This window comes from Saccoglossus kowalevskii, chromosome 2 (assembly GCF_978046115.1).
Source record: "Saccoglossus kowalevskii chromosome 2, keSacKowa6.1, whole genome shotgun sequence".
Classification (NCBI taxonomy): domain Eukaryota; kingdom Metazoa; phylum Hemichordata; class Enteropneusta; family Harrimaniidae; genus Saccoglossus; species Saccoglossus kowalevskii.
Genome location: NC_140642.1, coordinates 44447739 through 44463659, shown reverse-complemented (window position 1 = coordinate 44463659; position 15921 = coordinate 44447739).

Here is a 15921-nt window from a genome sequence, read left to right as displayed (position 1 = left end):
CTTGTTTATAGTGTGTACATGCCTTGCTTGTTTATAGTGAGTACATGCCTTGCATGTTTATGGTGTGTACATGCCTTGCTTGTTTATAGTGTGTACATGCCTTGCTTGTTTATAGTGAGTACATGCCTTGCTTGTTTATGGTGTGTACATGCCTTGCTTGTTTATAGTGTGTACATGCCTTGCTTGTTTATAGTGTGTACATGCCTTGCTTGTTTATAGTGTGTACATGCCTTGCTTGTTTATAGTGTGTACATGCCTTGCTTGTTTATAGTGTGTACATGCCTTGCTTGTTTATGGTGTGTACATGCCTTGCTTGTTTATGGTGTGTACATGCCTTGCTTGTTTATAGTGTGTACATGCCTTGCTTGTTTATAGTGTGTACATGCCGTTCTTGTTTATAGTGTGTACATGCCTTTCTTGTTTATAGTGTGTACATGCCTTGCTTGTTTATAGTGTGTACATGCCTTGCTTGTTTATGGTGTGTACATGCCTTGCTTGTTTATAGTGTGTACATGCCTTTCTTGTTTATAGTGTGTACATGCCTTGCTTGTTTATGGTGTGTACATGCCTTGCTTGTTTATAGTGTGTACATGCCTTGCTTGTTTATAGTTTGTACATGCCTTGCTTGTTTATAGTGTGTACATGCCTTGCTTGTTTATAGTGTGTACATGCCTTGCTTGTTTATAGTATGTACATTCCTTTCTTGTTTATAGTATGTACATGCCTTGCTTGTTTATAGTATGTACATGTCTTTCTTGTTTATAGTGTGTACATGCCTTTCTTGTTTATAGTGTGTACACGCCTTGCTTGTTTATAGTGTGTACATGCCTTGCTTGTTTATAGTGTGTACATGCCTTGCTTGTTTATAGTGTGTACATGCCTTTCTTGTTTATAGTGTGTACATGCCTTGCTTGTTTATAGTGTGTACATGCCTTGCTTGTTTATAGTGTGTACATGCCTTTCTTGTTTATGGAGTGTACATGCCTGTCTTGTTTATAGTGTGTACATGCCTTGCTTGTTTATGGTGTGTACATGCCTTGCTTGTTTATGGTGTGTACATGCCATGCTTGTTTATGGTGTGTACATGCCTTGCTTGTTTATAGTGTGTTCATGCCTTGCTTGTTTATGGTGTGTACATGCCTTGCTTGTTTATAGTGTGTACATGCCTTGCTTGTTTATAGTGTGTACATGCCTTGCTTGTTTATAGTGTGTACATGCCTTGCTTGTTTATGGTGTGTACATGCCTTGCTTGTTCATGGTGTGTACATGCCTTGCTTGTTTATAGTGTGTACATGCCTTGCTTGTTTATAGTGTGTACATGCCTTGCTTGTTTATAGTGAGTACATGCCTTGCATGTTTATGGTGTGTACATGCCTTGCTTGTTTATAGTGTGTACATGCCTTGCTTGTTTATAGTGAGTACATGCCTTGCTTGTTTATGGTGTGTACATGCCTTGCTTGTTTATAGTGTGTACATGCCTTTCTTGTTTATAGTGTGTACATGCCTTGCTTGTTTATAGTGTGTACATGCCTTGCTTGTTTATAGTGTGTACATGCCTTGCTTGTTTATAGTGTGTACATGCCTTGCTTGTTTATAGTGAGTACATGCCTTGCTTGTTTATGGTGTGTACATGCCTTGCTTGTTTATAGTGTGTACATGCCTTGCTTGTTTATAGTGTGTACATGCCTTGCTTGTTGATAGTGTATACATGCCTTGCTTGTTTATAGTGTGTACATGCCTTTCTTGTTTATAGTGTGTACATGCCTTGCTTGTTTATAGTGTGTACATGCCTTGCTTGTTTATAATGTGTACATGCCTTGCTTGTTTATAGTGTGTTCATGCCTTGCTTGTTTATGGTGTGTACATGCCTTGCTTGTTTATAGTGTGTACATGCCTTGCTTGTTTATAGTGTGTACATGCCTTGCTTGTTTATAGTGTGTACATGCCTTGCTTGTTTATGGTGTGTACATGCCTTTCTTGTTCATGGTGTGTACATGCCTTGCTTGTTTATAGTGTGTACATGCCTTGCTTGTTTATAGTGTGTACATGCCTTGCTTGTTTATAGTGAGTACATGCCTTGCATGTTTATGGTGTGTACATGCCTTGCTTGTTTATAGTGTGTACATGCCTTGCTTGTTTATAGTGAGTACATGCCTTGCTTGTTTATGGTGTGTACATGCCTTGCTTGTTTATAGTGTGTACATGCCTTTCTTGTTTATAGTGTGTACATGCCTTGCTTGTTTATAGTGTGTACATGCCTTGCTTGTTTATAGTGTGTACATGCCTTGCTTGTTTATAGTGTGTACATGCCTTGCTTGTTTATAGTGAGTACATGCCTTGCTTGTTTATGGTGTGTACATGCCTTGCTTGTTTATAGTGTGTACATGCCTTGCTTGTTTATAGTGTGTACATGCCTTGCTTGTTGATAGTGTATACATGCCTTGCTTGTTTATAGTGTGTACATGCCTTTCTTGTTTATAGTGTGTACATGCCTTGCTTGTTTATAGTGTGTACATGCCTTGCTTGTTTACGGTGTGTACATGCCTTGCTTGTTTACGGTGTGTACATGCCTTGCTTGTTTATAGTGTGTACATGCCTTGCTTGTTTATAGTGTGTACATGCCTTGCTTGTTTATAGTGTGTACATGCCTTGCTTGTTTATAGTGTGTACATGCCTTGCTTGTTTATAGTGTGTACATGCCTTGCTTGTTTATAGTGTGCACATGCCTTGCTTGTTTATAGTATGTACATGCCTTGCTTGTTTATAGTGTGTACATGCCTTGCTTGTTTATAGTGTGTACATGCCTTGCTTGTTTATGGTGTGTACATGCCTTGCTTGTTTATGGTGTGTACATGCCTTGCTTGTTTATAGTGTGTTCATGCCTTGCTTGTTGATATTGTGTACATGCCTTGCTTGTTATGGTGTGTACATGCCTTGCTTGTTTATGGTGTGTACATGCCTTGCTTGTTTATAGTGTGTACATGCCTTGCTTGTTTATAGTGTGTACATGCCTTTCTTGTTTATAGTGTGTACATGCCTTTCTTGTTTATAGTGTGTACATGCCTTGCTTGTTTATAGTGTGTACATGCCTTGCTTGTTTATAGTGTGTACATGCCTTTCTTGTTTATGGAGTGTACATGCCTGTCTTGTTTATAGTGTGTACATGCCTTGCTTGTTTATGGTGTGTACATGCCTTGCTTGTTTATGGTGTGTACATGCCTTGCTTGTTTATGGTGTGTACATGCCTTGCTTGTTTATAGTGTGTACATGCCTTGCTTTTTTATAGTGTGTACATGCCTTGCTTGTTTATAATGTGTACATGCCTTGCTTGTTTATAGTGTGTACATGCCTTGCTTGTTTATAGTGTGTACATGCCTTGCTTGTTTATAGTGTGTACATGCCTTGCTTGTTTATAGTGTGTACATGCCTTGCTTGTTTATAGTGTGTACATGCCTTGCTTGTTTATGGTGTGTACATGCCTTGCTTGTTTATGGTGTGTACATGCCTTGCTTGTTTATAGTGTGTACATGCCTTGCTTGTTTATAGTGTGTACATGCCTTTCTTGTTTATAGTGTGTACATGCCTTGCTTGTTTATAGTGTGTACATGCCTTGCTTGTTTATAGTGTGTACATGCCTTGCTTGTTTATGGTGTGTACATGCCTTGCTTGTTTATAGTGTGTACATGCCTTGCTTGTTTATGGTGTGTACATGCCTTTCTTGTTTATAGTGTGTACATGCCTTGCTTGTTTATAGTGTGTACATGCCTTGCTTGTTTATAGTGAGTACATGCCTTGCTTGTTTATGGTGTGTACATGCCTTGCTTGTTTATAGTGTGTACATGCCTTGCTTGTTTATAGTGTGTACATGCCTTGCTTGTTTATAGTGAGTACATGCCTTGCTTGTTTATGGTGTGTACATGCCTTGCTTGTTTATAGTGTGTACATGCCTTGCTTGTTTATAGTGTGTACATGCCTTGCTTGTTTATAGTGTGTACATGCCTTGCTTGTTTATAGTGTGTACATGCCTTGCTTGTTTATAGTGTGTACATGCCTTGCTTGTTTATAGTGAGTACATGCCTTGCTTGTTTATGGTGTGTACATGCCTTGCTTGTTTATAGTGTGTACATGCCTTGCTTGTTTATAGTGTGTACATGCCTTGCTTGTTGATAGTGTGTACATGCCTTGCTTGTTTATAGTGTGTACATGCCTTTCTTGTTTATAGTGTGTACATGCCTTGCTTGTTTATAGTGTGTACATGCCTTGCTTGTTTATGGTGTGTACATGCCTTGCTTGTTTATGGTGTGTACATGCCTTGCTTGTTTATAGTGTGTACATGCCTTGCTTGTTTATAGTGTGTACATGCCTTGCTTGTTTATAGTGTGTACATGCCTTTCTTGTTTATAGTGTGTACATGCCTTGCTTGTTTATAGTGTGTACATGCCTTGCTTGTTTATAGTGAGTACATGCCTTGCTTGTTTATGGTGTATACATGCCTTGCTTGTTTATAGTGTGTACATGCCTTGCTTGTTTATAGTGTGTACATGCCTTGCTTGTTTATAGTGAGTACATGCCTTGCTTGTTTATGGTGTGTACATGCCTTGCTTGTTTATAGTGTGTACATGCCTTGCTTGTTTATAGTGTGTACATGCCTTGCTTGTTTATAGTGTGTACATGCCTTGCTTGTTTATAGTGTGTACATGCCTTGCTTGTTTATAGTGTGTACATGCCTTGCTTGTTTATAGTGAGTACATGCCTTGCTTGTTTATGGTGTGTACATGCCTTGCTTGTTTATAGTGTGTACATGCCTTGCTTGTTTATAGTGTGTGCATGCCTTGCTTGTTGATAGTGTGTACATGCCTTGCTTGTTTATAGTGTGTACATGCCTTTCTTGTTTATAGTGTGTACATGCCTTGCTTGTTTATAGTGTGTACATGCCTTGCTTGTTTATGGTGTGTACATGCCTTGCTTGTTTATGGTGTGTACATGCCTTGCTTGTTTATAGTGTGTACATGCCTTGCTTGTTTATAGTGTGTACATGCCTTTCTTGTTTATAGTGTGTACATGCCTTGCTTGTTTATAGTGTGTACATGCCTTGCTTGTTTATAGTGTGTACATGCCTTGCTTGTTTATGGTGTGTACATGCCTTGCTTGTTTATAGTGTGTACATGCCTTGCTCGTTTATAGTGTGTTCATGCCTTGCTTGTTTATAGTGTGTACATGCCTTGCTTGTTATGGTGTGTACATGCCTTGCTTGTTTATGGTGTGTACATGCCTTGCTTGTTTATAGTGTGTACATGCCTTGCTTGTTTATAGTGTGTACATGCCTTTCTTGTTTATAGTGTGTACATGCCTTTCTTGTTTATAGTGTGTACATGCCTTGCTTGTTTATAGTGTGTACATGCCTTGCTTGTTTATAGTGTGTACATGCCTTGCTTGTTTATAGTGTGTACATGCCTTTCTTGTTTATAGTGTGTACATGCCTTGCTTGTTTATGGTGTGTACATGCCTTGCTTGTTTATAGTGTGTACATGCCTTGCTTGTTTATAGTGTGTACATGCCTTGCTTGTTTATAGTGTGTACATGCCTTGCTTGTTTATAGTGTGTACATGCCTTGCTTGTTTATAGTATGTACATTCCTTTCTTGTTTATAGTATGTACATGCCTTGCTTGTTTATAGTATGTACATGCCTTTCTTGTTTATAGTGTGTACATGCCTTTCTTGTTTATAGTGTGTACATGCCTTGCTTGTTTATAGTGTGTACATGCCTTGCTTGTTTATAGTGTGTACATGCCTTGCTTGTTTATAGTGTGTACATGCCTTTCTTGTTTATAGTGTGTACATGCCTTGCTTGTTTATAGTGTGTACATGCCTTACTTGTTTATAGTGTGTACATGCCTTTCTTGTTTATGGAGTGTACATGCCTGTCTTGTTTATAGTGTGTACATGCCTTGCTTGTTTATGGTGTGTACATGCCTTGCTTGTTTATGGTGTGTACATGCCTTGCTTGTTTATGGTGTGTACATGCCTTGCTTGTTTATAGTGTGTACATGCCTTGCTTGTTTATAGTGTGTACATGCCTTGCTTGTTTATAATGTGTACATGCCTTGCTTGTTTATAGTGTGTACATGCCTTGCTTGTTTATGGTGTGTACATGCCTTGCTTGTTTATAGTGTGTACATGCCTTGCTTGTTTATAGTGTGTACATGCCTTGCTTGTTTATAATGTGTACATGCCTTGCTTGTTTATGATGTGTACATGCCTTGCTTGTTTATGGTGTGTACATGCCTTGCTTGTTTATAGTGTGTACATGCCTTGCTTGTTTATAGTGTGTACATGCCTTGCTTGTTTATAGTGAGTACATGCCTTGCATGTTTATGGTGTGTACATGCCTTGCTTGTTTATAGTGTGTACATGCCTTGCTTGTTTATAGTGTGTACATGCCTTGCTTGTTTATGGTGTGTACATGCCTTGCTTGTTTATAGTGTGTACATGCCTTGCTTGTTTATAGTGTGTACATGCCTTGCTTGTTTATAGTGTGTACATGCCTTGCTTGTTTATAGTGTGTACATGCCTTGCTTGTTTATAGTGTGTACATGCCTTGCTTGTTTATAGTGAGTACATGCCTTGCTTGTTTATGGTGTGTACATGCCTTGCTTGTTTATAGTGTGTACATGCCTTGCTTGTTTATAGTGTGTACATGCCTTGCTTGTTGATAGTGTATACATGCCTTGCTTGTTTATAGTGTGTACATGCCTTTCTTGTTTATAGTGTGTACATGCCTTGCTTGTTTATAGTGTGTACATGCCTTGCTTGTTTATGGTGTGTACATGCCTTGCTTGTTTATGGTGTGTACATGCCTTGCTTGTTGATAGTGTGTACATGCCTTTCTTGTTGATAGTGTGTACATGCCTTGCTTGTTTATAGTGTGTACATGCCTTGCTTGTTTATAGTGTGTACATGCCTTGCTTGTTTATAGTGTGTACATGCCTTGCTTGTTTATAGTGTGCACATGCCTTGCTTGTTTATAGTGTGTACATGCCTTGCTTGTTTATAGTGTGTACATGCCTTGCTTGTTTATAGTGTGTACATGCCTTGCTTGTTTATGGTGTGTACATGCCTTGCTTGTTTATGGTGTGTACATGCCTTGCTTGTTTATAGTGTGTTCATGCCTTGCTTGTTGATAGTGTGTACATGCCTTGCTTGTTATGGTGTGTACATGCCTTTCTTGTTTATGGTGTGTACATGCCTTGCTTGTTTATAGTGTGTACATGCCTTGCTTGTTTATAATGTGTACATGCCTTTCTTGTTTATAGTGTGTACATGCCTTGCTTGTTTATAGTGTGTACATGCCTTGCTTGTTTATAGTGTGTACATGCCTTTCTTGTTTATGGAGTGTACATGTCTGTCTTGTTTATAGTGTGTACATGCCTTGCTTGTTTATGGTGTGTACATGCCTTGCTTGTTTATGGTGTGTACATGCCTTGCTTGTTTATGGTGTGTACATGCCTTGCTTGTTTATAGTGTGTACATGCCTTGCTTGTTTATAGTGTGTACATGCCTTGCTTGTTTATAATGTGTACATGCCTTGCTTGTTTATAGTGTGTACATGCCTTGCTTGTTTATAGTGTGTACATGCCTTGCTTGTTTATAGTGTGTACATGCCTTGCTTGTTTATAGTGTGTACATGCCTTGCTTGTTTATAGTGTGTACATGCCTTGCTTGTTTATGGTGTGTACATGCCTTGCTTGTTTATGGTGTGTACATGCCTTGCTTGTTTATAGTGTGTACATGCCTTGCTTGTTTATAGTGTGTACATGCCTTGCTTGATTATAGTGAGTACATGCATTGCATGTTTATGGTGTGTACATGCCTTGCTTGTTTATAGTGTGTACATGCCTTTCTTGTTTATAGTGTGTACATGCCTTGCTTGTTTATAGTGTGTACATGCCTTGCTTGTTTATAGTGTGTACATGCCTTGCTTGTTTATAGTGTGTACATGCCTTGCTTGTTTATAGTGTGTACATGCCTTGCTTGTTTATGGTGTGTACATGCCTTTCTTGTTTATAGTGTGTACATGCCTTGCTTGTTTATAGTGTGTACATGCCTTGCTTGTTTATAGTGAGTACATGCCTTGCTTGTTTATGGTGTGTACATGCCTTGCTTGTTTATAGTGTGTACATGCCTTGCTTGTTTATAGTGTGTACATGCCTTGCTTGTTTATAGTGAGTACATGCCTTGCTTGTTTATGGTGTGTACATGCCTTGCTTGTTTATAGTGTTACATGCCTTGCTTGTTTATAGTGTGTACATGCCTTGCTTGTTTATAGTGTGTACATGCCTTGCTTGTTTATAGTGTGTACATGCCTTGCTTGTTTATAGTGTGTACATGCCTTGCTTGTTTATAGTGAGTACATGCCTTGCTTGTTTATGGTGTGTACATGCCTTGCTTGTTTATAGTGTGTACATGCCTTGCTTGTTTATAGTGTGTACATGCCTTGCTTGTTGATAGTGTATACATGCCTTGCTTGTTTATAGTGTGTACATGCCTTTCTTGTTTATAGTGTGTACATGCCTTGCTTGTTTATAGTGTGTACATGCCTTGCTTGTTTATGGTGTGTACATGCCTTGCTTGTTTATGGTGTGTACATGCCTTGCTTGTTTATAGTGTGTACATGCCTTGCTTGTTTATAGTGTGTACATGCCTTGCTTGTTTATAGTGTGTACATGCCTTTCTTGTTTATGGAGTGTACATGCCTGTCTTGTTTATAGTGTGTACATGCCTTGCTTGTTTATGGTGTGTACATGCCTTGCTTGTTTATGGTGTGTACATGCCTTGCTTGTTTATAGTGTGTACATACCTTGCTTGTTTATGGTGTGTACATGCCTTGCTTGTTTATGGTGTGTACATGCCTTGCTTGTTTATAGTGTGTACATGCCTTGCTTGTTTATAGTGTGTACATGCCTTGCTTGTTTATAGTGTGTACATGCCTTTCTTGTTTATGGAGTGTACATGCCTGTCTTGTTTATAGTGTGTACATGCCTTGCTTGTTTATGGTGTGTACATGCCTTGCTTGTTTATGGTGTGTACATGCCTTGCTTGTTTATGGTGTGTACATGCCTTGCTTGTTTATAGTGTGTACATGCCTTGCTTGTTTATAGTGTGTACATGCCTTGCTTGTTTATAATGTGTACATGCCTTGCTTGTTTATAGTGTGTACATGCCTTGCTTGTTTATAGTGTGTACATGCCTTGCTTGTTTATAGTGTGTACATGCCTTGCTTGTTTATAGTGTGTACATGCCTTGCTTGTTTATAGTGTGTACATGCCTTGCTTGTTTATGGTGTGTACATGCCTTGCTTGTTTATGGTGTGTACATGCCTTGCTTGTTTATAGTGTGTACATGCCTTGCTTGTTTATAGTGTGTACATGCCTTGCTTGTTTATAGTGAGTACATGCCTTGCATGTTTATGGTGTGTACATGCCTTTCTTGTTTATAGTGTGTACATGCCTTTCTTGTTTATAGTGTGTACATGCCTTGCTTGTTTATAGTGTGTACATGCCTTGCTTGTTTATAGTGTGTACATGCCTTGCTTCTTTATAGTGTGTACATGCCTTGCTTGTTTATAGTGTGTACATGCCTTGCTTGTTTATAGTGTGTACATGCCTTGCTTGTTTATGGTGTGTACATGCCTTGCTTGTTTATGGTGTGTACATGCCTTGCTTGTTTATAGTGTGTACATGCCTGTCTTGTTTATAGTGTGTACATGCCTTGCTTGTTTATAGTGTGTACATGCCTTTCTTGTTTATAGTGTGTACATGCCTTGCTTGTTTATAGTGTGTACATGACTTTCTTGTTTATAGTGTGTACATGCCTTGCTTGTTTATAGTATGTACATGCCTTTCTTGTTTATAGTGTGTACATGCCTTGCTTGTTTATAGTGTGTACATGCCTTTCTTGTTTATAGTGTGTACATGCCTTTCTTGTTTATAGTGTGTACATGCCTTGCTTGTTTATAGTGTGTACATGCCTTGCTTTTTTATAGTGTGTACATGCCTTTCTTGTTGATAGTGTGTACATGCCTTGCTTGTTTATAGTGTGTACATGCCTTGCTTGTTTATAGTGTGTACATGCCTTGCTTTTTTATAGTGTGTACATGCCTTGCTTGTTTATAGTGTGTACATGCCTTGCTTGTTTATGGTGTGTACATGCCTTGCTTGTTTATGGTGTGTACATGCCTTGCTTGTTTATGGTGTGTACATGCCTTGCTTGTTTATGGTGTGTACATGCCTTGCTTGTTTATGGTGTGTACATGCCTTGCTTGTTTATAGTGTGTACATGCCTTGCTTGTTTATAGTGTGTACATGCCTTGCTTGTTTATGGTGTGTACATGCCTTGCTTGTTTATAGTGTGTACATGCCTTGCTTGTTTATAGTGTGTACATGCCTTGCTTGTTTATGGTGTGTACATGCCTTGCTTGTTTATAGTGTGTACATGCCTTGCTTGTTTATGGTGTGTACATGCCTTGCTTGTTTATGGTGTGTACATGCCTTGCTTGTTTATAGTGTGTACATGCCTTTCTTGATTATAGTGTGTACATGCCTTGCTTGTTTATAGTGTGTACATGCCTTGCTTGTTTATAGTGTGTACATGCCTTGCTTGTTTATAGTGAGTACATGCCTTGCTTGTTTATAGTGTGTACATGCCTTGCTTGTTTATGGTGTGTACATGCCTTGCTTGTTTATAGTGTGTACATGCCTTGCTTGTTTATAGTGTGTACATGCCTTGCTTGTTTATAGTGTGTACATGCCTTGCTTGTTTATAGTGTGTACATGCCTTGCTTGTTTATAGTGAGTACATGCCTTGCTTGTTTATAGTGTGTACATGCCTTGCTTGTTTATAGTGTGTACATGCTTTGCTTGTTGATAGTGTGTACATGCCTTGCTTGTTGATAGTGTGTACATGCCTTTCTTGTTTATAGTGTGTACATGCCTTTCTTGTTTATAGTGTGTACATGCCTTGCTTGTTTATAGTGTGTACATGCCTTGCTTGTTTATAGTGTGTACATGCCTTGCTTGTTTATAGTGTGTACATGCCTTGCTTGTTTATAGTGTGTACATGCCTTGCTTGTTTATAGTGTGTACATGCCTTGCTTGTTTATAGTGTGTACATGCCTTGCTTGTTTATGGTGTGTACATGCCTTGCTTGTTTATAGTGTGTACATGCCTTGCTTGTTTATAGTGTGTACATGCCTTGCTTGTTTATAGTGTGTACATGCCTTGCTTGTTTATAGTGTGTACATGCCTTGCTTGTTTATAGTGTGTACATGCCTTTCTTGTTTATAGTGTGTACATGCCTTGCTTGTTTATAGTGTGTACATGCCTTGCTTGTTTATAGTGTGTACATGCCTTGCTTTTTTATAGTGTGTACATGCCTTGCTTGTTTATAGTGTGTACATGCCTTGCTTGTTTATGGTGTGTACATGCCTTGCTTGTTTATGGTGTGTACATGCCTTGCTTGTTTATGGTGTGTACATGCCTTGCTTGTTTATGGTGTGTACATGCCTTGCTTGTTTATGGTGTGTACATGCCTTGCTTGTTTATAGTGTGTACATGCCTTGCTTGTTTATAGTGTGTACATGCCTTGCTTGTTTATGGTGTGTACATGCCTTGCTTGTTTATAGTGTGTACATGCCTTGCTTCTTTATAGTGTGTACATGCCTTGCTTGTTTATGGTGTGTACATGCCTTGCTTGTTTATGGTGTGGACATGCCTTGCTTGTTTATGGTGTGGACATGCCTTGCTTGTTTATGGTGTGTACATGCCTTGCTTGTTTATGGTATGTACATGCCTTGCTTGTTTATAGTGTGTACATGCCTTGCTTGTTTATAGTGTGTACATGCCTTGCTTGTTTATAGTGTGTACATGCCTTGCTTGTTTATGGTGTGTACATGCCTTTCTTGTTTATAGTGTGTACATGCCTTGCTTGTTTATGGTGTGTACATGCCTTGCTTGTTTATAGTGTGTACATGCCTTGCTTGTTTATAGTGTGTACATGCCTTGCTTGTTTATAGTGTGTACATGCCTTGCTTGTTTATAGTGTGTACATGCCTTGCTTGTTTATAGTGTGTACATGCCTTGCTTGTTTATAGTGAGTACATGCCTTGCTTGTTTATAGTGTGTACATGCCTTGCTTGTTTATAGTGTGTACATGCCTTGCTTGTTTATAGTGTGTACATGCTTTGCTTGTTGATAGTGTGTACATGCCTTGCTTGTTTATAGTGTGTACATGCCTTTCTTGTTTATAGTGTGTACATGCCTTGCTTGTTTATAGTGTGTACATGCCTTGCTTGTTTATAGTGTGTACATGCCTTGCTTGTTTATAGTGTGTACATGCCTTGCTTGTTTATGGTGTGTACATGCCTTGCTTGTTTATAGTGTGTACATGCCTTGCTTGTTTATAGTGTGTACATGCCTTGCTTGTTTATAGTGTGTACATGCCTTGCTTGTTTATAGTGTGTACATGCCTTGCTTGTTTATAGTGTGTACGTGCCTTTCTTGTTTATAGTGTGTACATGCCTTGCTTGTTTATAGTGTGTACATGCCTTGCTTGTTTATAGTGTGTACATGCCTTGCTTGTTTATAGTGTGTACATGCCTTGCTTGTTTATGGTGTGTACATGCCTTGCTTGTTTATGGTGTGTACATGCCTTGCTTGTTTATAGTGTGTACATGCCTTGCTTGTTTATAGTGTGTTCATGCCTTGCTTGTTTATAGTGTGTACATGCCTTGCTTGTTATGGTGTGTACATGCCTTGCTTGTTTATGGTGTGTACATGCCTTGCTTGTTTATAGTGTGTACATGCCTTGCTTGTTTATAGTGTGTACATGCCTTGCTTGTTATGGTGTGTACATGCCTTGCTTGTTTATGGTGTGTACATGCCTTGCTTGTTTATAGTGTGTACATGCCTTGCTTGATTATAGTGTGTACATGCCTTGCTTGTTTATGGTGTGTACATGCCTTGCTTGTTGATGGTGTGTACATGCCTTGCTTGTTGATGGTGTGTACATGCCTTGCTTGGTTATAGTGTGTACATGCCTTGCTTGTTTATAGTGTGTACATGCCTTGCTTGTTTATAGTGTGTACATGCCTTGCTTGTTTATGGTGTGTACATGCCTTGCTTGTTGATAGTGTGTACATGCCTTTCTTGTTGATAGTGTGTACATGCCTTGCTTCTTTATAGTGTGTACATGCCTTGCTTGTTTATAGTGTGTACATGCCTTGCTTATTTATAGTGAGTACATGCCTTGCTTGTTTATGGTGTGTACATGCCTTGCTTGTTTATAGTGTGTACATGCCTTGCTTGTTTATAGTGTGTACATGCCTTGCTTGTTTATAGTGTGTACATGCCTTGCTTGTTTATAGTGTGTACATGCCTTGCTTGTTTATAGTGTGTACATGCCTTGCTTGTTTATAGTGTGTACATGCCTTGCTTGTTGATAGTGAGTACATGCCTTGCTTGTTTATGGTGTGTACATGCCTTGCTTGTTTATAGTGTGTACATGCCTTGCTTGTTTATGGTGTGTACATGCCTTGCTTGTTTATAGTGTGTACATGCCTTGCTTGTTTATAGTGTGTACATGCCTTGCTTGTTTATAGTGTGTACATGCCTTGCTTGTTTATAGTGTGTACATGCCTTGCTTGTTTATAGTGTGTACATGCCTTGCTTGTTTATAGTGTGTACACGCCTTTCTTGTTAATAGTGTGTACATGCCTTTCTTGTTTATAGTGTGTACATGCCTTTCTTGTTTATAGTGTGTACATGCCTTGCTTGTTTATAGTGTGTACATGCCTTGCTTGTTTATGGTGTGTACATGCCTTGCTTGTTTATAGTGTGTACATGCCTTGCTTGTTTATAGTGTGTTCATGCCTTGCTTGTTTATAGTGTGTACATGCCTTGCTTGTTATGGTGTGTACATGCCTTGCTTGTTTATGGTGTGTACATGCCTTGCTTGTTTATAGTGTGTACATGCCTTGCTTGTTTATAGTGTGTACATGCCTTGCTTGTTTATAGTGTGTACATGCCTTTCTTGTTTATAGTGTGTACATGCCTTGCTTGTTTATAGTGTGTACATGCCTTGCTTGTTTATAGTGAGTACATGCCTTGCTTGTTTATAGTGTGTACATGCCTTTCTTGTTTATAGTGTGTACATGCCTTGCTTGTTTATGGTGTGTACATGCCTTGCTTCTTTTTGGTGTGTACATGCCTTGCTTGTTTATGGTGTGTACATGCCTTGCTTGTTTATAGTGTGTACATGCCTTGCTTGTTTATAGTGTGTACATGCCTTGCTTGTTTATAGTGTGTACATGCCTTGCTTGTTTATAGTGTGTACATGCCTTGCTTGTTTATAGTGAGTACATGCCTTGCTTGTTTATGGTGTGTACATGCCTTGCTTGTTTATAGTGTGTACATGCCTTGCTTGTTTATAGTGTGTACATGCTTTGCTTGTTGATAGTGTGTACATGCCTTGCTTGTTTATAGTGTGTACATGCCTTTCTTGTTTATAGTGTGTACATGCCTTGCTTGTTTATAGTGTGTACATGCCTTGCTTGTTTATAGTGTGTACATGCCTTGCTTGTTTATAGTGTGTACATGCCTTGCTTGTTTATAGTGTGTACATGCCTTTCTTGTTTATAGTGTGTACATGCCTTGCTTGTTTATAGTGTGTACATGCCTTGCTTGTTCATGGTGTGTACATGCCTTGCTTGTTTATAGTGTGTACATGCCTTGCTTGTTTATAGTGTGTACATGCCTTGCTTGTTTATAGTGTGTACATGCCTTGCTTGTTTATAGTGTGTACATGCCTTGCTTGTTTATGGTGTGTACATGCCTTGCTTGTTTATAGTGTGTACATGCCTTGCTTGTTTATGGTGTGTACATGCCTTGCTTGTTTATGGTGTGTACATGCCTTGCTTGTTTATAGTGTGTACATGCCTTTCTTGATTATAGTGTGTACATGCCTTGCTTGTTTATAGTGTGTACATGCCTTGCTTGTTTATAGTGTGTACATGCCTTTCTTGTTTATAGTGTGTACATGCCTTGCTTGTTTATAGTGAGTACATGCCTTGCTTTTTTATGGTGTGTACATGCCTTGCTTTTTTATGGTGTGTACATGCCTTGCTTGTTTATAGTGTGTACATGCCTTGCTTGTTTATAGTGTGTACATGCCTTGCTTGTTTATAGTGTGTACATGCTTTGCTTGTTGATAGTGTGTACATGCCTTGCTTGTTTATAGTGTGTACATGCCTTTCTTGTTTATAGTGTGTACATGCCTTGCTTGTTTATAGTGTGTACATGCCTTGCTTGTTTATAGTGTGTACATGCCTTGCTTGTTTATAGTGTGTACATGCCTTGCTTGTTTATAGTGTGTACATGCCTTGCTTGTTTATAGTGTGTACATGCCTTGCTTGTTTATAGTGTGTACATGCCTTGCTTGTTTATGGTGTGTACATGCCTTGCTTGTTTATAGTGTGTACATGCCTTGCTTGTTTATAGTGTGTACATGCCTTGCTTGTTTATAGTGTGTACATGCCTTGCTTGTTTATAGTGTGTACATGCCTTGCTTGTTTATAGTGTGTACATGCCTTTCTTGTTTATAGTGTGTACATGCCTTGCTTGTTTATAGTGTGTACATGCCTTGCTTGTTTATAGTGTGTACATGCCTTGCTTGTTTATAGTGTGTACATGCCTTGCTTTTTTATAGTGTGTACATGCCTTGCTTGTTTATAGTGTGTACATGCCTTGCTTGTTTATGGTGTGTACATGCCTTGCTTGTTTATGGTGTGTACATGCCTTGCTTGTTTATGGTGTGTACATGCCTTGCTTGTTTATGGTGTGTACATGCCTTGCTTGTTTATAGTGTGT